Genomic DNA, 23,205 nt, shown 5'->3' with positions numbered 1-23,205 from the left:
CTTCTGTGAGTTGACATTTTGTCAGAGCTGGAAGAAAAGCTGGTACTGGGCAGTGGAGTCGTTGATATGATAAACTGGGCCATGAGGTTATGAGGCCTCTAGAGCTGGTTTGTGGGGGGAATGTGGAAGAGTTGGGAACTTCAGGCTAGAATAACCTTTGAATATTTAAGCAGAGATTAATAAGCTGTTCTGATGGAAGTTTGGACGACTCAAACCCTGAGAGAAATGTGGGCAATGGAGCCCCAGGTAACGAATTTTCAGAGAAGAACAAGCGTTCTACTCAGAGCCGGGATAGGGGTCATTTGAGTTATAGTTTGGCAAAAAAAAAAAAATTTGGTTGCATTCTGTACATGTCATGAGAATTTGATTGTGGATAAATTAAAAAGCAACAATTTGCTTGATGGAGGAAATGTCAAAACAGGATAGAATATAGGCTGTGGCACAGTCATTGCTCACCGATCTTACCTAGGTCTACAGTCAGAGAGAGCAAGTTGGGCAGAAAGAGGCGCACTATTAGAAATGCACAACTTTGTCAGGGAAAGGAAATGCACCCTTGGTATAAACCTCCACACACAGAAGACTCCAACTTATAAAATGTAAATCCATTTGTAAGGAGAGAGCCAGGACTAAGAATGTCACTCAAGGTGTTCCCTGCTTGAAAACAACCGTCCAGGAAATATTTTGTCTTAGAGTCAGCCATACAAGCACACAAAAGTCCCTGCAGCTTTGGTCCAAGGAGCCGGGCTGTATTTCAGGTTGGCAGCAGAAGATGGCAGTGGCATTCCTATGCTACTGGTTTTGTATGTGTGAAAGACACAATAATAAGGACAGTGGGAGGCCTGCACCAAGGGTTCAGAGAGATGATAAGGCCCGCAATGCGTGGCAGGGTTGGATCCCTGCAAGGAAGCCATCAGAGGCCATTGTATGATGCTTTGAAGGTGACGCTTAAGTTGCCACGGAGACCCTGGGATGTTGGAGAAGCCTGGACCATAGGATATTCACCAAGGATAGTAGAAGACACATACATAGTGAAGCTGGCCCAGAGAGAGGCTGTCTGTGCAGGTGGCAGGCCTGGTGAGGGAATGTCACTCAAAACCTTTGGCCCCCAGATGATTCCATCATGAGTCTTAACTGCTGAACAGGAAGCTGCGGGGCTTAGCGTTTGCTGTGTTTACCTGGTTCCCATCATTCCTTGCTCTTCTCCCATTTATGCTTTTTGTAATGGGACTGTTCTTTGCAATTGTATATTGGAAGCAAATAATTTGTTTTTTGATTTTTTTCCTAGGGGCTCATAGTTAAGAGATTGCCTCAGTGACTGAAGAGACTGCACTTACCTATTTGAACAGTGTTGAGACTGTTAAAAACAACTGGGACTTCTGAAGTTGGACTGGCTGCAGTTTGCCTTATGAGATGGCCGTGAGCCTGTGGGGATAAAGGTTAGAAGGGTATGGCTTAAAAGTGATATATTTGCATAACGTATTGACAAGGAATGGACTTGTAGTTAGTATTGCTCGCCAACTTGACGGGGTTTAGAATTAAATAAGAGACAAACCGCTGGGCATGGCTATAAGAGGGTTTCTAGAATGGGTGAGCTGACATGGGAGAACTCCCCCTAAATGTGGGAGACACAGTTACACAGACTGGGGTCCCAGACAGAATAAAAGGAAAAAGCCAGTGGAACATCAGCATCTTCTCTGATTTGACACAATGTGACCAGTCACCCCGAGCTCCTGTTACCCTGCTTTTCCTGCTGTGATGGACTGTGCCTTCAAACTAAGCCAAAGTAGACCCTCCTTCTGCTCTTCTGTCACGTATTACAGCCATAGTCTTGGCTTGCCTCTCTGCTCTGAGGCAGAAAAGCCACTGTGAAGGGCACACTGTGTCCCAAATTGTGGAGCCCCTTCAAAAAGGGTTGACAACTGTTAATAGAATGGAATTCCGTGTTTAGCATCTGTGTGGTCTCTGCTAAGGCACTCATGTGTCCGAGCTCAGTTTTGCCATCTCTAACATAAGCCTCACAATAATACCAGCAATTGGCTCCACTCTGTGGAGCTGCCATGAAGATGAAGAGGAATAACATATACAGAGTCCTCAGCATGGTCCTCACACAGCCTTCCAGAAGGATAGCGTGCTTCTAACTTTTATTTATAAAAAGGGAAAGCAGGGGAAAGGGGAGATGTCCGTCCGTTTGGTGGCTGTAACAAGACCCCATAGACTGAGTAGCTTATAAACAATAGGAATTTATTTCTGAGCTTCGGAGGCTAGAAGTTCATGATCAAAGCACCAGCAGACTTGCTGTCTGGTGACACCCTGTCCATGGATGACACTTTCAGTGTGTTTTTACATGGTGGGAGGGGAGGCAGCTCTCTGGGGCCTCTCTTGTAAGGATTCTGGTCTCCTTCATGGGGGCTCCAGCTTCATGACCTGGTCACTGTCTCAAAGCACAGCCTCCTAACACATCACATGAAGTTTCATGACATGAGTTGGAGGTTAGGCAGTGGGAATGGTTCATGAAGTGGTAGGCAGATTTGCTACAGATCCTTAATGGGGTCTGGCACCACCAGGAGACACCATCACCGTACTGAGATCCATGACCAGTTCTACCCGGGAGACTGCTTGAAGCAAATGGGGTCAAGGGCTCCATTAATCCTCTGGACAGTGGTTGGAAGGGGGGCTGTCCTCCCCTGGGAGAGTGAAGAGTGACCTAAGACAGTCTACATCCCGTGCTTGTCCCCAGATGCCAAGCTTGGAGACACGGCTTTCCTGTTTTCTAAGAGGGGCAAAGATTAAAATGAGGTTGTCTTGGGATCATTCCGAAGCTCCAGAAAACAGAGATAGCTGGAGGACATGGACGAAGAGCAGAGCTCTAAAACCGGTTTCTACAGAAACAACAGGATGCGTTAGAAAACATCTGCTTTGTGTCCACAAAAAACGAGGCAGAAGAACCCGAGTTCTGTAACACAGCGAAAAAGCCACAAAGAAAACACATGAGTCCTATGGGGTAGGGTTGGGGGAGCAAATAGCACTAGAGGTAGAGTTCAGGGTGTCTTTCCCAGGAACACCTTTGCCTCTGGGAGCAGAAGTCCAGCTATGACACCAGGCAGGCTGGGTGGCCCCTGCGGGCAGTCTGTTCAGCTCAGGAGGTGCTGAAATGCCGGACACAAGCCATTCTGCATGGATCCTGTCACTCTAGATCCCATTGCTACCCACCCCTACCTCCCAGACCTTCCCAGAAGGTTGCCTGGAAAGCCGAGTGCTGTCAATTCTGACTTCTCCGCTCTTCCGTCTTTGCGGGAAGATTCTACGTTGGAGCCAGTGTTCTATGACGCCCCTCCCAAGGTTCCGTGGGCCTCCTTCTATAAAGACGTCTAGGCAAAAGTTTAAAAAGCCCCAATACTATAAAAACCAGACAAGGTTGGAAAAGAACAACAAGTCCACCATATCGGTTTTCATTTGTAATAAGGGCCAGTGTTCCTTCAGGAAATGGACTGACTCCAAGAAAAAGGAGAAATCACTCAAAAACCCAGATTTGGAATCTCAGGAAAAATGTCAGAGTAATGTAAGTCTGTGAAGGACAACAATATGCGTTGAGAAAAAGATTTAAATTGAAAAACATCGTTCTCCCCAATAGAAATGCGCAGAAGCAGCAAGGAGAGTATCAGGTGGAGGAACCTGCACGGGCAGACGGTCAGTGGGAATTACTGCGTGGCGTTAAACCTCAGTGCCAAAGGCCTCCCTCAGGGAAGGGAAATTACCAAGGCGTACAGAGGATGCGGACCAAGTGGAGAACCAGTGAGAGACCCAGGACAGACTCCACAGTGACAGAACTGTGGGCGTGAGCCACGTGCTGTCCTCAGGGCTCTCACAGAACAAAACCAGACGTGGCCAAAGGACAGCAGGCACAGCTGGGGACCCCCAACGACCCTAAAACAGTTCTTCCTGCCACAGAAAAATACGCGCTGACGCAGACGCTTCAGTAGTGACTGCAGAGGCCGTGGCTGTCACGTAAGCACAGATCACCTTCTCCTGAGGATGTTCCTGATCCTGCTGTGGGAAGGAATACCGTTTTCAAGTCCTGGAAAGGAAATGGCACAGATCCGAGAAGAAGCATAGTAAAAACAGGGATTAAAATGCGTAACTATGGAAGTCTCCATTGAAAACAGTGTGGTGTGGACTCCGTTCTTCCCAGCGGCAGGCAGACAGGACTGTAGTTAGTGTCCCACCAGGACTTCTTACAGAACCTAACCAAAAGGTTATAAGATTTATCTAGACCTGTAAAGAAAGCCAAGAGAGTTCTAGAAAAATGCCTGGGTAATTGTCTGGTAATTGCTCTAGCTATTAAAGCGCGAGGCTGTGTTTCAGTGATCAGAATAGCCTTGAAATGACCTCAGGGGAGGCGGGGCAGAAACACGTGCCTAGAAATGTGGATACACGTAGATGATGTCCTAAACAATAAGAGTGCCATTAAATCACATTAGGAAAGGGCTATTACCCAGTAAAATATATTAGCACAACTCATTATGCATTTGGCAAAACACTGGCCACAAAATTACAGCAGTAATAAACTGAGATCTTTATCAAGTTAATTAAAGGCAAGATAGAAAGCCACAGACTGTTAGAAGGAAGTGCAGGGCAACACTTGTAATCTTGAGCCAGAATCTCAAAGCTCGAAGGAAATTGGATAGAACCGACTGCATAAATAAATAAACAAGCCAACACTACTACCACCAAAACATCTTCAGGATGGAAGGCATGATAATAAACATTAAAGCTTAGTTAAATCCTGGTGTGTGTGTGTGTGTGTGTGTGTGTGTGTGTGTGTGTGTGTGTGTGTGTGGTGCTAGGTGTGGCACCAGCCTCACACGTCCCAGGGGAGTGCTCTACCATCACTCCGTCTCTGGTCTTAAAGCTGAGCTGAGAACACATGATAGAAGATGAATACGATTGTATAAAGAGCTCTTTCAAACAAATATGCAAAATCTCAGGGCCTCGATTGCTGCTGCCCACACCCACACACCCTCTCCAGGACTGCATCCATCCCTTCCTCCACTGAGTGTTGGCTGTCCAGGGACCTTCCCAGGAGTTGTCCCTGCTGAAGAGAGCTGTGGTCCAAGCCTGCAGCTCCTTCTAGTGGCAGTAGGCATGCATGGGTCAGCTCTCCAAAGCTGTCCTGGATCGGGTGCCCATGCAATCTGAGGACTTGGCCATGTCACAGCTGAGCCTGCCCTGCCCTGCTGTCCTCTCTCCTTCCAGGTGTTTCTCAGAAAGCCTGCTGTTACTGTTACTAGTTACTTTTCTATTGCTGCTGTAAAACACCGTGACCAAGGCCACATAGAGAAGGAAGGGCTTATTTTGGGCTTACAGCTCCAGAGGTAGAAGGGTTTGTCACCATCATGGCAGGGAAGTGTGACAGCAGGCTGGCATGGTGACCGGAGCTGAGAGCTGAGAGCTAAGGGCTCACACGTGAAGTACAAACAGGAAGCAGAGGGAACAAGCTGGGAATGGCTCATCTTTTGAAACCTCAAAGCCCGCCCACAGTGACACATTTCCTGCAGCAAGGCCACTTCCTTCGGCTCTTAAACCTACCAAACAGAGCTACCAACTGGAGACCAAGTGTTCAAACCACTGCACCTGCCAAATCTGCCACATGTGGTACATTATTGCTTCAGCTCTGATCACCAGACAGTGTGACTTAAGAGATTTCGTCAGCTTTCCATCACCGTGACAAAACACCTGTGACAATTAACTGACTAGAAGACAAGACTTATTTCTGGCACACAGTTTCAGTCCTTGGGCACCTGGCTTGTTTTGGAGACTGGACTGTGCTACCTAATATCTCCTTCAGAGATGTGCTCCCAAAGGTCTAACCTTCCCCCACTTTAGATGGACCTCTAAAGTCACATTCCCCACAGTAGCTCCTTGCTGGGAACTAAGGCTTCATCACATGGGCCTTTGGAAGACACTTACCTAATCTCAGGCAGACACAACTAGATAAAACGTGTGGAACACTAAGCACAGATCACAAAAGGAGCCCGAGGAGAAAGAAATGCAAGCTAGATGGCTATGGTACTGAGCACGCGGACACATCCCCCAAGAGATGAGAGCTGGAGCTGCCTGGGAAGGTAAATGTCTCGAAGTGGGAATGTTCTGTGCATTGGAAACTCAGAAAGGAAGTGACCAGGCTTGGAAAGAGTTCTCCTGGTGCATTTCCCCTAAGGAGAATACTGTATAAACATAAAGACAGGTGTGTTAGAGTTCTCTCAAGAAACAGAAGCAGTAGTGTGTGTGTGTGTGTGTGTGTGTGTGTGTGTGTGTGTGTGTGTGCGTGCACATGCATGCATGGGTGTATATATGTGTATTCATGTATGTATTTTGTGTATGTATATATGTATGTGTGTGTGAGTCTGCATAAGAGAGTTATTGTCTCATGTGATGATCAAGGCTGAAAAGTCTGCAGCTGCAGGTTCTGTATGCTTAACTTTTTCCTGTTTGGGACTTTCATTGATTAGATGTATCCCCTCCATATTGAGGACATGCTCTACCCAGTCTACCAATTCTGATTTATTCTTTTTCAAATACACCTTCATGCACACACACACACACACACACACACACACACACACACACACAGGGTACTGTTTGATCAGGTGTTCAAGCACCCCATGGCCTAGTCAAGTTGGAATGTCAAGTTAACATTCATAGCAAGTGTGCACATTATCTAGTTAGCGTTTGCTAACTAACCCATTGCATACATCCACAGCCACAGACTGAGAGCGTAGCAAAGCCACAGGAAGGCAGAGCCCAAGAGGGGCATGCCTTCTTTCAGTTCTGAGGCACTTGGAACCCAACTTTCCACCTCAGGAACACCCCAGGATACACCAACCCTTTGCTTTTAGGCTCCGGTGCTACCCAGGGCAGGTGACAGGTGACCGTCTCATTGCCGGGCCTTTAAGTGAGACCTGGCTGGAACTTGAAGATAAGCCACACTGACGGTCTTTTGCTTTTCCCTGATCTCAACCCACTGCTCTGGGTGCATGTCCCAGACTCCGAACCCTCCTATTCCCCCAGGGTTTATATTTGTCAATGACTCTCAGTCTTTTAACTTACTGTACCCTCAGGCTCACTTTTGAGGCTTCTGGGAATTGGTTTCCTTTGGACATTAAACTCTTTAATTGTGGCATTTCCTATGTTCTCCGTAAAAACCTCCTTATTCTAACCCATTACCAAGGATCCTTGCCAGCTGTGCAGCGAGGGGAGCTAGGCCTGCCTTACAGATGTGCCAGTGTCCTGTAAACAGAGTGCTGCATCTGGGGTGCGGAGTACTTACTGTGTTAGCACTTATTTATTTATTTAGCTTTTTTTCTAGACAGGGCATCACTATGAAGCCCTGGCTGTCCTGGAACTCACTCAGGCTAGCCTCAAACTCACAAATCTGCCTGTCTCTGCCTCCCGAGTGCTGGGATTAAAGGGTCTGTCTTAGGCTTTGATGTGATTTCAGTCATGGTGGGCCCCTAGGGATTTGTACCAACATATTCTGTCTGGGGTGCTCAGGACCTTTGGTACCAGCTGCCCCCAGCAGCAAGAAAGGAAGGCCTCTAGATAGGAGCCAGTGATGGGGGTCCTCCACAGCCTGTCTGAGATCATTAACACACACAAATTCTCTCTCCCTTCCCCCAACCCTCCCTCTCCCCTCTTCCTTCCTTCTCATAGTTCAAAGTGAAGTCGCCATCAAACAAATGAGATGATAATTAGCTCTCAGACCTTCACTAGGTACGAAATAAATGCAACAGCACAGTGTTCTCTTTTGAAAGCACAAAGGCAGACTATTATTCTTGAGGGACTTCTAACTTTTCATAGGGTGTCAGGGTTTTCAGTGGGTTTCTCTTTCCCTTTAAGATCCAGATCTCCAGGCCAGCTCTCAGCATCTGCCAAATCTCTCCTGCTTTAAAAACTTAATACAAAACATTTTTAAAAAGTTATTTGTTTTATGTGCATAGTGCTTTGCCTGCATGTCTGTCTGTCTGTGTACCACGTGGTGTGCCTGGTACCCAAGGAGGCCAGAGGAGGATGTCACATCTTCTGGGACTAGAGTTACAGACACTTGTGAGCTGCCATGTGGTTGCTGGGAATTGAACTTGGGTTCTCTGTAAGAGTAGCCAGTGCTCTAACCACTGGGCAATCTCTCCAGCAATTTTTTTTTTTTTTCAAAAGCCATCCCCACCCAGAGCAAAAGCTTCCTCTATGCGGTGCAGTATTACCAGAAAGGAAAGCGCTGCTGTCTTCAGACACCAGCTCACGCTCCAGAGGCGGCCTCCACACACACTGCTGTCTTCAGACACCAGCTCACGCTCCAGAGGCGGCCTCCACACACACTGCTGTCTTCAGACACCAGCTCACGCTCCAGAGGCGGCCTCCACACACACTGCTGTCTTCAGACACCAGCTCACGCTCCAGAGGCGGCCTCCACACACACTGCTGGTTTTCCTAGCGTCTTCCCTGCACAGTCAGAGAAACACAGGTCGCTACAATCGTTAGTAAAGATGTTGAAATAGTGGTGCTTTTGAGGCTCACCCCCTGCTCTTGGGCCGTTCATAGGTGCATTTCCAGTACCTCCCAGCAGGCCACTGCCCTGCTCAGATACGTGTTCTGTTCTGCTACAGCAGTTGCTGTCATTTCCCCAACCAACATGTCACACTTGGACACATAGATGAGATTACAGATTTTAACAGTAAGTGTCCCAATGGATGGTCTTTAGACATGTGTCTTAGAAGAACTGGGTGAAAGAGTTATTAACGAGAAGACAATTAAAAGTCTTTGAGAGTTCTCTTTCATTGATATAAAAATTTAATAATGATCAGATCAAGAGGACATTTTTTTAAAAGTTTTGCTCTGTTTAAGTTTTTTCTTATTAAATGACTTTCTTTTTATTTTGGTCTGTAAAACTATCCCTAAGCTGTGACAAAATTAATCCTAAAAACAAAACAAAAAACCCGTGTTGACCCCGTGTATCCATAATTGTTTTTCGTAGATCATTTAAACAATTATGTCTTGGACAGCTCCGGGCTGGCCCCCGTGTACCAGCTCCTCCCCTGCCGCCGTGGACCAGGCATTCCATCGCCTGGCTTGCTGACCTTCGCTGATTTTACTTGGAGCTATTATCCCAATTGACTCAGCCTTGGCTGACATCTGGATGTATTTTATAACAGACTGTTTTCATAATTCCTCAGAAAAGTTCTCAGGATTAATACTTGTTTATTTTCATCTTTCACTGGACCTTAAATGAATCGGCAGCGCTCCTTACTGGAAGCCATTTTACACAGACAGGATGGAAAATCCATCAGACTTCAGGCTGTGTTGCTTCAAAACCTCGTGGCCACCGGACGTTACCCTGGGATGGCAGTAAAGTCAACGCACGGCTCAATAGTAGGGAGCCGAGGTGCTAGCGGGTAGAAAGCAGCCAGATGTGTGCTATGGGGTTACCTTCCCCATGGGAGTGGGGCATAACGGGAAGCCAGGCCCGTGTGAGCATGCACACAATGGCAAGATATTCTGGAGTGCTGTGTCTTTTGTTTTCTCTGTTGTGTTTTCTTGCTTCCTGTCTTAAGATTTTCTCTTTGCCCTTCAAGCTTTTTAGCTTCTGGGTTGGGCGTACACAGCCCCGGGGCAGAGTGCTTGCCTAGATTGTGTGAGTCGTGGGTTCAATTCCCAGTTCAGAGGAGCCTAGATCCAAACCAGGGCTTTGTATTTGAAGAACTCAGATCACACAAGGGATTCAGGCAGACCTCTCTTTGAGCAACACACGTGACTGCCTTGGAATGGGATGGGAGGGTTTTTATGGGTTTGTCCCTCAAGCTGTGATAAAACTAACGGGGAAAACCCTGTGTTAGCCAGGCATGGTGGCATGGGCCTGCGATCTTAGAATTAGGAAGCTGCAGGCCAGAGGATCAGGAATTCAGCTATGTAGTGAGTCTGAAGTGAGCCTGGACCATGTAAGATCCTCACCACCACCAGTGCCGCCGCCGCCGCCGCCGCCGCCGCCACCACCACCACCACCACCACCACCACCACCGCCACCACCACCACCACCATCACAACAACAACAAAATGATGTCGGTGATGGTGGGAGCAGCGGCAGCAGCACCTGGAGTTGCTAAGCGTGTGGTGCTTCGTGTCAAACATTTCCAGCATGCAGGAGGAAGCGGAGGCAAGAGGATTATCGGAATTTCTGTGTTAGCCTGGGCTACAGGGCGAGAATTTAAAACACACCCCCAAAACCAACCCAACAAAACAAACAGTAACAGAAGCAAGCTGTGTTGAATTGTGTCTTAGTCAGTGTTCTATTGCTGGGAAGAGACACCATGACCACGGCAACTCTGATAAAGGAAAAGCGTTTAATTGGGGCTGGCTTGCCGTTTCGGAGGTTTAGCCCACTGTCCTCATGGAGGGGAGCATGGTGGCATGCAGGCAGACATGGTAGCTGAGGGTTCTACATCTGGATCAGAGGGCAACAGGAGGAGTAAAAGCCTCTGGGCCTGGCTTGGGTTTCTGAAATCTCAAAGCCCATCTCCAGTGTCACACTTCCCCCAAGGCCTCACCTCCTAATCCCTGTTAAGTAGTACCACTCTCTAAGGAACAAGTATTCATCTATATGAGCCCGTGGGGGCCTTTCTTATTCAAACCAACTTGTAACCCATGAACTTTGTGTGTGTGCGTGTGTATGTGTGTGTGTGTGTGTGTGTGTGTGTATGTTTGTGTGTGCACGCATGTGTGCATGTATTTGTGTGGGTGAAACTGGCCACACTTTGCAAAAGCAAACACTAATAAAAGCAAACTAACTCTGTTGACCTGCTATGACCCATAAATTCTCACCTCACCCTCCCTTTCATGTGTGGTCACACTGGTGCCACGTTGGCAGAAACATTCAAGGTTTTTAGTACTGTCACTCTGAGCTTTTCCTCAGCCTCTGGTGGTTGGTCTAATGTGAGTGGTCAGGCCGCTGACATTTGTCCCTGAAGTCTGAATCTTTTCCAAAAGTGCAATTTTGTTTCTTGTAGCCGGCTGGCATTGTCTTCACATTGTGTTGGAAGAGCAGAGGACTACGTCCTGGTCCCAGGTGGATTGAGTGTGGGGTGGGCTGGGGAAGTGGGCCCACTGTGTGATTACCACTTTGGCTCTTGGTGGCAAACTCCTGATCCCAGGCTGTGGGAGAGTTAGGGGCATTGATTTCCAGGCAACAATGGTCTTTAAACTCATCAATGTGCAATAAGAGCCCCCCTTTATTTATGAATATGCAGTAAGAACCCCTTCTTGAGTTCAGGTAGGAAGGAGAGCGTGTGTGTGTTTATGTGCACGCATGTGAATATGCACATGTACTCGGATGAACTCACTAATGGCAAGGAAGCACAGAAAATGAAAAAGAAAAGGTTTTCTTTTGGAGTTTAAGGGGAAGTGCTTGCAATAAAGAATGCTTGGACTGCGGATGTACTCTGTGGTGAAGTGCTTGCCCCTTGAATAGAAAAAAGAATGAAAAAGAAACAAGTGATAAACTTTTAGCACTCAAGGCAGGAGCCAAGTGTTCCCCCCAAATCTCCATGGTTACCACAAGATCGCCACACTTTACGTAAGGCACCCAGTATTAACTCTAAGTAGGCTGTAAACATTGAGCTATGTGTTATGGTTTCCAGAGGAATCGCTAAAAAGACAGTGCACCGAAGTATTGCCCCATAAATGAAAAACACAAATGAGTTAAAATGGAACTCTGAACGCTTCAAATAAATGGTGAGAAAAGCTTGGGACAATTAATTTAAACTCTTTAGGTGGGGACAGATGACACTCTGGAGGCAAATACCCCAAGACAGGCAGAAGCGCAAAGCGAAAGCAGGATCTTCTTCCTGAAACATACATGAAAGGCAGCTTGCAAAAGAAAGTTCAAAATCTTCTTGGAAAAAAAGTTGCCCGAGTAATTTAAATAAGAGAAATCTTGACAATCACTCTTCAAAGAAACACAGCCCCGAGCTCTGGGAGATAAAAAGAGGAGGAAGCAGAGAAAGAAGAGGAACAGTGACCGCAGAGTACCTCAGGATGACTGGGCCATCAGGGTCGATGTGGAGATCCAGGAAAAACGTGCATGAGGTTTTAGAATTGATGTGAAGGCTGGTCTGGGTGTGATGCTGAGGGCAAGGGACAGGGGGGCATGGTCCTGGAGCACTTCAGTGAAGACAAGGACATATCAGAAAATTATATTTACTAAGGATTAAAAAAAAGATATAAAAATGATAAAAAACCTCAAATATTGGGCCAAGAATAATAATCATATATTGAGAAGATGTCACTCACTAGGACACATTCTGTGTAAGTGACTATACTTTAAAAATGAGTAAAAATGCTGAATCCCCAGGGAGGAGAAAACCACATACAAACACTAAACCTTTTCCCCCACTTCAAACCACACTGACTGTATTTAAGGAGAAAAGACTAAGAGATTGGAAGAGATATGTCGAAGCTGATGACTTCTGTGTGCTCAGGTCTCTACTGGTGACTTCTGTGTGCTCAGGTCTCTACTGATGACTCCTGTGTGCTCAGGTCTCTAGTCACCCCTGCCCCTGAAAAAAATACAGAAAAAAGAATTTTCAATAAACAAGGAAAAACCAATTCACTGTAATATACACAATGGCTTTTCTTGTCATAATAATATGGAAAACCTGAAAATGTGTATATTATATTCATAAATGAAATACACTTATAGGGTTATTTGTGAAATGGTGCTCATTACATGCATCATTCCTGGGAGTAATAAACACTGGGAATAAACTCGCCCTCAATTAGAGGTCTGTAAAATAAATTATGTTCATTAATGTACATCAGACTATTATGTAAGAGCAAGATTAAACTAATTTCCTTCCAATATGACTGAGTAGAAAAAGCAAAATGAAGCATATCTGATATAATCCTAGTGAATATTCAGTCACCATCCTCTATTCACGCAAGAATACAAAGTGTGGTACGTGTGAACCCACATCTGAGGATCTAGACATCACTGTACATTTCCATATGCTCATAAGAGCAGGCAGCAAGGTAAGTGTGGTCAGCATGTTCTGCTGGTGCAGGGGAAGGAGAGGGGCTGGAGGATGGGCTGGACATAGTAGAAAACCAATGGCAAAAGGGAAATAAAGTGAAAATGAAAATACTGTTAATAAAACAACAGTATGTTTTAGGCATCATGTAAAGTTATATAAATACCCATGCTTATTAAAATAGACAAATGTGATATGAAGTGTGTTTATCAATGAAACTTATATCATGATTTAATGTTGTTGGTTGTTTTTACTCTTTTTTGCCCCCCCCCCCCCCCCCCCGGCTCCTAAATAAATCACACACAGAGGCTTATTCTTACTTAAAGTGCCTGGCCTTAGTTAGTTTGGCTTGTTTCTTGCCAGCTTTTCTTAACTTAAATTATCCCATCTATCTTTTGCCTCTGGGCTTTTCCTGTTCTCTTACTTCTGTAAATCGTACTCTTACTCCGTGGCTTGCTGTGTAGCTGTGTAGCTGGCCCCTGGAGTCCTCCTCCTCCTCTGGCTCCTTCTCTCTCCACTCCTCCATCTCTTTTTTTCTCCTCCTCCTCCCAGATTTCTCCCTATATATATTTTCTCTGCCTGCCAGCCCTGCCTATCCTTTCTCCTGCCTTGCTATTGGCCAGTTCTTTATTAGACTATCAGATGTTTTAGACAGGCACAGTAACACAGCTTCACAGAGTTAAACAAATGGCAACATAAACAAAAGTAACACACCTTAAAATAATATTCTACAACAATGATTCCTCCACTAAATATGCTAATACTTTTCCAGTGGGTTTCAGAATTTTAAAATTTATTTTATTTTTATTTCTTTTTCATTTGTTTTTAGGCTCAAGAGACAGCTGAGCAGTTAAGAGAACTGGCTGCTCTTCCAGAGGACCCTGGTTCAATTCCCAGCACCCACACTGTGGCTCACAGGTGTCTTTAACTCCTTTCCCAGGGGATCTGGTGCCCTCTTCTAGCCTTCCTGGGTACTAGGCACACACATGGTATGCAAACATACATACAGACAAAATACCCATATACATAAAATAAATAAATTAGGAATAAGATTTAGTGTGTGTGTGTGTGTGTGTGTGTGTGTGTGTGTGTGTGTGTGTATGAGTATACACCATGTGTGTGACAAGTACCCACAGGGCTAGAAGAGGACATTTGATCCCCTGGAGCTGGAATTACAGGTGATTGTGAGCCACCCTACTTGGGTTCAGGAAACCAAATTGGGGTGTTTTGAAAGAGCAGGGCATGCTCTTAACTGCTGAGCCAACTCTTCAGCCTCTTTTAATTCTTACTCTTCGACAGTTTCATACAAGGAATTTTATTCCCTTCACCTCCTATTTTCCTCTCCCATCCTCCCATCTTCTCTCACTGAAACCTTTTCTCTTCCCAACAGGTCCTCCGACTTCATGTCTTTTGCGTATGTGTGACCCACTGGGTAGGCTTTTCTGTGTGAGCATAGGTGGGAGGTTATTTACCAGAGCATCGACAACTTACCAGTGAATACATCACTGAAGAAAGCGACATGCCTTCCAGCTTCCATTAACTGTCACTAGTCCCTAAAGGAGAGGAAAAGGCCGTGTGTGTGTGTGTGTGTGTGTGTGTGTGTGTGTGTGTCCTCTCTTGTCTCTCACTCCCCATGGGGCCACCAGTGTTTGGTCCTGATGACCTTACCTAAGTCTAGCCACCTCCTAGCCCAGCATTCAGGCTGAGTTTCCCCTTTCTTCATGGCTCACAGTGGGTACTGCCTGTTAGGCTGTGAATGTTGGAGGACACTAAAAATGTGTTCAAATGGCAGCTACTGGGTGCAGCCTCTGGGACTCCTAGTCCTGAAGCCAGCTGTATCACTGGGGAGGGCTCGGCAGGAGTGGCCTTCTTCTCACTGTGCCTGGCACAGCTCCTGGGCCATAGAACTCCAGGGCAGAATAAAATGGATGCTTTGGACTCTGTGCATGAAATGGTTGTGATGTAACAGGTACTCTGTGTGCAGCCCAGACACGAGCTCTGAATACCTGTGTTCTGCCCCACGTCTGCTGGTCAATGACAAGGGACATCTGAAGACAGAGAAAGAGAAAATGCCCTGTTTATCCTGGAGAGAGTGCTGGGGGCTGGAATGGAAACTAGGAATTACCTTGATAATTAGATGAAGGTTTATAGATTAGATTAGAAAAGAGATGAAAATTAGATTTAAAAAGCTAACAATTAAATGGATCTTCAGAAAAATACAAGCAAGCATGGGTAAAATGAATTAAAAATAAATCCCATGAGCACTATGACATTTAAATTTTAGTTAGGAATTAGTTCAATAAAATTCTAATTTCTGTTGAATTAATTTCTGATTAAAATGAGGAAAAAGGCCCGTGAAATGCAGGGTAATTCTGGCCTCCTTTTACAGAAATCATTGACAGGGCTTTGAAGGGCTTCTCCTTGCAGTCACGGTACATGAAGAATGTGAATGCAGGAAAATCATATTTTCACACGTGCATGAACTGGAAATGTCTCCCATGCAAACTGTACCTGCAGCCCCATAATGAGCTGGAGACCGAGTCAAGAGAGCCATCTTGGAAAGCTCCATAAAAGGCTCCGAGATGGAAGTGACCAGTCAGACCTCCCTGGGGCCTCCTTTACTCACTGTCCTCTCAAGCCTAAGCCTCACCTCTGAATGTCTTTCACCCCCTCTCCTAGTCTCCTGCCCTGGCCAGCAGGCTTTAATGGGAACTCGACCATCCTAAGGACAGAATGACAGGGACAAGAGACACAAAGAAAATACACCAAGACAAGATTCTGATCAAGGTGCAACTTTATTTTTCTCCAGGAGGGTTTATATAGTTCCTGCAGGTTGCGGGGAGCAAGAAGCTGTTATCTGCATAGGGTGGGGCAAGCTAACAGGATGTTTGTGTAGAATGTTTGTGTAGGATGTTGACAGGGTGAAAAGGTCAAGGGCTCTGACTCAATGTCCTGTTGCTAGGCAACCTGACCTAAGATGTTCTAGTTCCCTGTCTTATGGGGGGGGGGTCTGTATTTTTCCACTAACTAGAGATTCTGTCCTTGTCCCTGACAGTCTCCAGCTACAGATCACTAGTCTCTACTGCCTCTCTTACTTACCTAACCCTGGCAAAGAGAACACAGACTGGCTGCATTGCCTTAGTGTGGAATGCCAGGGGCTCCTTTCCAGCCCTTTGGCATCCCTTTGCCTGGCTGGAAGATGCTTCCAGAGCTGGTGTGAACTCTGACCTTTGGAGAGAGTCTTTTAGCCATCAGATGTGTACACATGGGGGTCACATCTAGGGAGACAGTGTGACCTATTTTACCTGCTCCTTTGGAAGGGAGGTCAGCAGGGGGGTCATCAGAGCTCAAGTGTTACCTCAAGAAGAACCCCTTATCCCTGGCCCACATGTCCACATGACCACTTGGTGGTCCCAATGTGCTTTCTGCTTTCCTTGGGTCCCCATGGGTGTGTTCAGAGACACGGTAGGTAGGGAAGCATACGGCAGAGAGCAGCGAGGGCCGCATGGCCTTCCTGTAGAGACCTGTATCAGCTGAGACCATATGCCGTGGGCCAGGGACAACACTGTCTGGGTCTCTAACGTCACCTGGCTGTCACCCATGCTTCAGCCTACAGCAGTCTTTAGACACCCTTGCCCAGAGTGGAGGCTTGGAATAGGCAGGTACCATAATCCTCATGTTCTTAAGACTCTGGGATGCCCCTAGGCATAAAGCCGGGTTATTTGTAATTTGCAGTCCCTGGAGGGACCCCTCCCTTGCTCTTTCTCTATGAGGCAGGTTCCAAGGCCCGGGAGCAGAGAGAGATGTCATATCTATCCTTCACTAGAGGGATAGAGCTGGCAGAGGCTTTGTAAAGGAAACAGTGCAAGAGTTGGCCTTTAGTGGATACATATGGCTTCTTAAGCCAAGAAGGCAAGATGGGAAGAGGCCAGGCTGGAACACAGGAGGACCCAGAGAATTCTCCACACACATTGGACTGGACAGTCCCCTGGGAGGTGACGCTGGAGCTGCAGCAAGGTACACGGGCTTTAGCGCTGACCTGGGGAGACTTGGTGTCCTCCTGTGAGAGAGAGAGAGAGAGAGAGAGAGAGAGAGAGAGAGAGAGAGAGAGAGAGAGTAGATGACCAAAAACCAAAAACTACCTGTCATGGAGAGGAGACCTATGGGAGTCATCGATGTGTTATCAAGTGCAGGGTCTGAGGCAAAGGGCTGGAGGCAAGGCCAGGAGAGGTTGGATATAGAGCCGGGTGAAGGTGAGCTAAGGTGATCAGTCAGCTCATGATGTGTGAGACACAGAAGAGGTGGGTGTTCATACGCAGCCCCAGCTTGCCTCACATCGCCTTGCTCCTTACCAGGGCAAACAGAGTTCCTGCAACTCCTTCTTATCCAAAGAACCTGAGTATTATGTAATCAGAACAAGTGATTGTGTGTGTGTGTGTGTGTGTGTGTGTGTGTGTGTGTGTGTGAGAGAGAGAGAGAGAGAGAGAGAGAGAGAGAGAGAGAATATTAATGTGTACACTGTACCTTGTGTACAGTAGATAAAACATGAATCCATTTGGAGTTAAGGATTTGCTTAAGTAGTAAATAGATCCTATGACCAGCAAAATCCACCAGTTTGAGCTACAATCCCTCGGTTGCTGCTCCAAGTGCTTTAGAAATACCGGGAGAGGTCACTTTTGAATGCTGAAGAGAAAACAGGTTCGGGGCCAGCTTGCTCATGTTCAAACTCCAGCTTCACCGCTTAGCCATGTGTGACCTGGGCTGGTTACTCAACCTCTCTGTGCTCCAGTGCTCTCCTGCAGAGGAGTGACTTCATAGTACTCATTTCCTGCTTGTTTCAATTATGCTAAGTGGGTCTAAACAGCATTACATAGAAGTTAGCTTTTACTTTCTTTTGCTGTCAAATTTAAATGGTCAGCGTTTGATAAAAGCAAGATAACAAAGCTTAGAGGAGGTTGTAAAGAAAAAAAAAGCAACGGAATCATAAACTTGGGCAAAAAGCTTGCCTATAAAATTAAACCTAAGAAGCCTGGCTGGTGACATGAGCGCAGTTTCTGGCAGAAGTGTCATTTTCCGTCGTAAATACCGTGGTTATTAAGTCCTTGTGTGATTTTTGGCATCTTTTCACTTTTTGGAGGATATTTTTAATAGTTTTTGTTTCCTTCTGACTACCCTTATATGACTTCATAATGCTGTTTGGGGGAAATTAGGGGACTTAGTGTGGGACATTAACTGCACAGTCGCAGAGTGTTTTAACAACATTGTCACCAGCGTGCATGTGGAGCCAGCCGTTCCTGGGGCGTTGCTGCCACACTTACAGCTGTGGCATTTTCTGAGGGAGTGACAAGGAAGAGTCAGGATGTATTACATATCACATGACCCCGTAATTTTCTTTCTGTGATTTTTTTTGCTACCTATCTTTCATTATAAAATGTTTTAGCAAAGAATGAAAAAAATTTGGAAGATTAGGAAGCCGTATGTGGTAAGCCTTCAAGTAGGCCTGTTTTTAGCACAGAACATTGTTTTTGTGGTTTATTTAAAAGACTGGGTATGGCATTATGCTCTGAATATGGTTTTCTCAGACTGTGGAAGATCTTAAGGTTAACTCAGGGGATTGAAAATTCACTTCATTAAAAAAATTGGCTGTATTTACCTGCTTTCAGTGAAAATAAATTCAAGTGGATCAGATACAGAATTCTAAATATTAAGGTAGCTGGTCTTTGGATTGCCAATGCATACTTTCAAGACTGGATCAAATTGCCTTAGTCATACTTAGAACTATATAAACATCTCCTTGTGGGACTATAGACCCACAGAGGAGTAATTATATATAGTTATTTATTCATTTATTTGTTAATTTTCTCATATATTTATTGAGAAATACATGGGACCCAGAGCCCCGCATGCTGGGTGCGCTCTACCACTGAACCACACCCGCCAGCAGGGCTCTAGGGCAGGTTTCAAATGCCATTATCCTTCAGTTTTCTGTAGCCCGAGCTTGCTTGTGTTCCTTGCAAAAGATACATTTTAATTGGCTTGGGTTGCCACAGCTGGCCCGCCCCTTATCAAAAACAATCCCATAGAACATTGTTCTGTGGCTGGTTTTCCTGCCCAAAAATGCAGTCTTCAATTATTGGGCAACTCCGTTTCATCCCGCCAAATTAGGCAAAGCCAGTGTCTGGGGAGAGCGAAAGCAGTGTCCAGGACCTTGCATGGGACTGAGGCCAGGGGGTTTATGGGAAGACGCTTGTTTGGAAACTGACCTCGTGGGCCCACTGTGATTTCATAACGCAGAGGGCCAAGCCCCATGTGGTTCAATCCCTGAGTGAGCTGTGGTCGAAGGAACACAGCTACCAACAGTTATTTCAAAATAATTCATACTCTTTCATTACACTTACTTTAGAAAAAGAAGGAAAGAGATAAAAAGTGGAAATCTTTTTTTTAACTTCCCTCACAGTCTTGACTGTCCTGAGGTTGGGTCTCTTCCTTGAAATCTTTTTAGCCCCACTCCACTTTACTTCCCCACCCCCAAAAGGCCCCCTTCCCACCCAGAGTGGTAACGCTTTATTCCAGGTTCTGAACAAAGTCACAGGGGCTGTAGAGATGCTCCAGTGCTGAAGAGTGCATACCACTCTTACTGAGGACCTGGGTTCAGTTCCCAGCACCCAAGTCAGCTCACAGTGGCCTGTGACTCCAGCTCCAGGGGATCCAGCACCCTCTCCTGGTCTATGTGGGCACCTGCATGTACATATTCCCCACCCCCACATACATACATACACACAACCAAAAAGAAAATAAGTCTTAAAAAAAACCCCTCTTAGCGTGCAGGCCTATAATCCTTGTGCCGGGAAGGTTAAACAGGGGAATCTTGGGTTGGAAGCTAGCCTTGGCTACATAAAGTCCCATTTCACCATCCCTCCCAAACAGTGAATAGCACTAAATGAAACTCTAGGCTAACTAAGGGGCTCAGGGGCTACTCTAGGGGGCTAAGCCTTGAAGTGGAGGAGGCAGAGCTGTCCATGAACAGGTAGAAGGAAGAATGGGGCTGGTGTTCAGCAGTCTTTCCCGCATGCTGGTTTGGATGACTCTTAACACCTTTTTTCTTCTCCTTGGGCTGAGCTTTCTATAACCACAGAGTCCTTTCTAGCCTGCCGGAGGGGCTAGGCTCTCCCTCCCCAGTGTTTTCATAACCGGAGCCAGCAGGCAGCATGCTTTTCAGAGTGCTTGCTACCTCCTGCCACTCAATTGTTTCCTTTACTGATCAGCTTCTCTTTAGTACTATTTGCAGATGAACTTTCTAGATAATGCAGAAGGAATTCCCCGGTTGCTTTTTCATAGCTGTGGGCAGTGTGTAGCTGCTCGGGGAGCTCATTGACTTTGCAAGGAGGAAAGGAGGAAAAGACACAGTAAGTTTTCCCTGGGCAAATCAGAACAAGGACAATTTGAGAAGCAAGGTGGGAGAAACAGCGTTGATCACATCCCCGGCTCCTTCATCCTCCCTGGTCCTCCTGATCACATCCCCGGCTCCTTCATCTTCCCTGGTCCTCCTGATCACATCCCCGGCTCCTTCATCCTCCCTGGTCCTCCTGATCACATCCCCAGCTCCTTCACCCTCCCTGGTCCTCTTGATCACATCCCCGGCTCCTTCATCCTCCCTGGTCCTCCTGATCACATCCCTGGCTCCTTCATCCTCCCTGGTCCTCCTGATCACATCCCTGGCTCCTTCACCCTCCCTGGTCCTCCTGATCACATCCCTGGCTCCTTCATCTTCCCTGGTCCTCCTGATCACATCCCCGGCTCCTTCACCCTCCCTGGTCCTCCTGATCACATCCCCAGCTCCTTCATCTTCCCTGGTCCTCCTGATCACATCCCTGGCTCCTTCATCCTCCCTGGTCCTCCTGATCACATCCCTGGCTCCTTCATCTTCCCTGGTCCTCCTGATCACATCCCCGGCTCCTTCACCCTCCCTGGTCCTCCTGATCACATCCCCAGCTCCTTCATCTTCCCTGGTCCTCCTGATCACATCCCCAGCTCCTTCATCTTCCCTGGTCCTCCTGATCACATCCCCGGCTCCTTCATCCTCCCTGGTCTTCCTGATCACATCCCTGGCTCCTTCACCCTCCCTGGTCCTCCAGCATTGGTCTCATAGAGTAGTTATGGAGACATGGCAGCTATGAAGACTACTATCCTGTTGTCACCTTCAGCTAGGGAAAGGCTTGCCATTGGAGGAACAGATGCACCCTGCTGAGAAATCCCTGGGTTTGTTCTCACCCTTCCACTAGTGATGTGTGAGAGATGCTCGTAGCTCATGGTGTACAATCCAGCATGCTGCCTTTCCAACTGGATCTGGATTGGCATTTCATCCTGGGCTCTTCCCCAGGGTCTATGTCACTTCCTGCCATCCTGCTGGGTGACTCATCCTGCCATCCATGTGTCTTGGATGAGCAAACAGGCTCAGAGTGAGTTTTTGTCTGAGGTGACAGAGTTGGGAGTTGGACGTTATGTCTGGGTTTCCACCTCTCAGCTGTATCGCAGGGTTGACCCCGTGCTGAGCCACATGGAGGTGCATTGTGCACTGGCCATTGACATCACTGTCAAGTGTATTTATGTCACCATGGCCTTATTACTGAGGGACCGATTTGGTCCTATCAAAAGTTCTCTTGGTTCCCGTTGGTTTTGATGTGATCATTATAATTTAAGTAAAAATCTAGAGGCTGTGGGACCCCACCATGAACCTGGAAAGCAGGCCTGTGGATTTTAGGTTCTGTGTTTCAGTTTTACTTCTGTGAATTTGGGGTACAAAGGAGCCTGGGCCACAGATGGGCTTTGTTCTAAGCGATTTAGGTGTGTTTTCTTGCAAATCACAAGTTCAAAATAGTAAAATTGGATGATCTAAGAATTCATAATAATATAACTTTATAATCTCACCAAAAATATTCTTGCAACAAGAGAATTACATTACTTTGATAAAATGGTAAGTATGCCCCACTGTGTAGTCTTCTGTTTTTCTTTTGTCTTTTTCTTTTTCCTTGGTTTGCCTAAAACCAAAAAACAAACAGCCAGAATGAGTATATGTAGCCATGTAGCACAGAAGCTGGCAGAAAGAGCAGATATTCCGTAAATGATAGCAGTTGTAAAAGAGAATTCACTCATCCAGCTCACCTCTCATCCCAGCTAAGCCTGCTTGAGTAATTTTTCACTTGAAAGGAGTTATAAAGAGTTATGACTAATACACACTATAGTAAACCTTAAAACCCAAGGATTTTAGAAAAGCCTGGTTTTCTCACTTGTCTTCACATAATAAATGCTTCCAAATCAGAGAGAGAGAGAGAGAGAGAGAGAGAGAGAGAGAGAGAGAGAGAGAGAGAGAGAGAGAACTAGAGAGCACACAAAGCCTCCTCCACCAGGGTTCATAAGCTTTCCCCAGCTGGGATGCTGTATGCCTGGGGCCTCTTAACTGCTAGATGTTCGACCACTGACCATTCCTTTCAACCCTGATGCTTAACCAGAAGCTGGGAGCTCAGCCACAGCCTTACCTTGGTCCCACTGAGAAAGAGTGTTCACTTTTTAACCCAGAATCAATGGCATGTACTTTTTCTCTAATTTATTCTGCAGGACATAGGCACCAGCAAATAGAACTTTCTTTCACATTGTCTCCAGTTAAAAATCAGACAAGAGGAGTAGATTTGCTAGGCCTAGTTATTCAAAATTCCATATCAAATACAAATCAAGGGGGTGTTTCATGTGTGGCATCAAATTGTTGCAGGTAGGTCAGACCCTCTGCTCATATTACTGCCTGAGATTTTTTCCCCTTGTATTCTAAGAATGAGAGCTTTCAGCTAGTCATATAAGGCTGATTTCTCCTCATTCTTCCAAACAAAGGAAGGGAATAAAGAATGAGAAAAGGAGAAAAGGAAGAAGAAATAGGCAGGAGAGAGGAAGAAGGGAAGGAAGACAGAAACGAGGTGCTTTGTGGAAAATTCCAGTGACGGCATTTCCATCTTTGGCAGTTGGGTGGACTAATATCTGAAAAAAATCACACCAAGATATATTACCTAAAAATGCTGAGTCTTCCAGGTATGGTGGTGTGCACTTATAATCCCAGCACTTAGGAGAGGACAGTTCACAAGTT

The sequence above is a fragment of the Peromyscus eremicus genome, chromosome 3 (genome assembly GCF_949786415.1).
Source record: "Peromyscus eremicus chromosome 3, PerEre_H2_v1, whole genome shotgun sequence".
NCBI lineage: Eukaryota > Metazoa > Chordata > Mammalia > Rodentia > Cricetidae > Peromyscus > Peromyscus eremicus.
The sequence above is the reverse complement of the archived record's forward strand: the minus strand, read 5'-3'. Positions refer to the sequence as shown.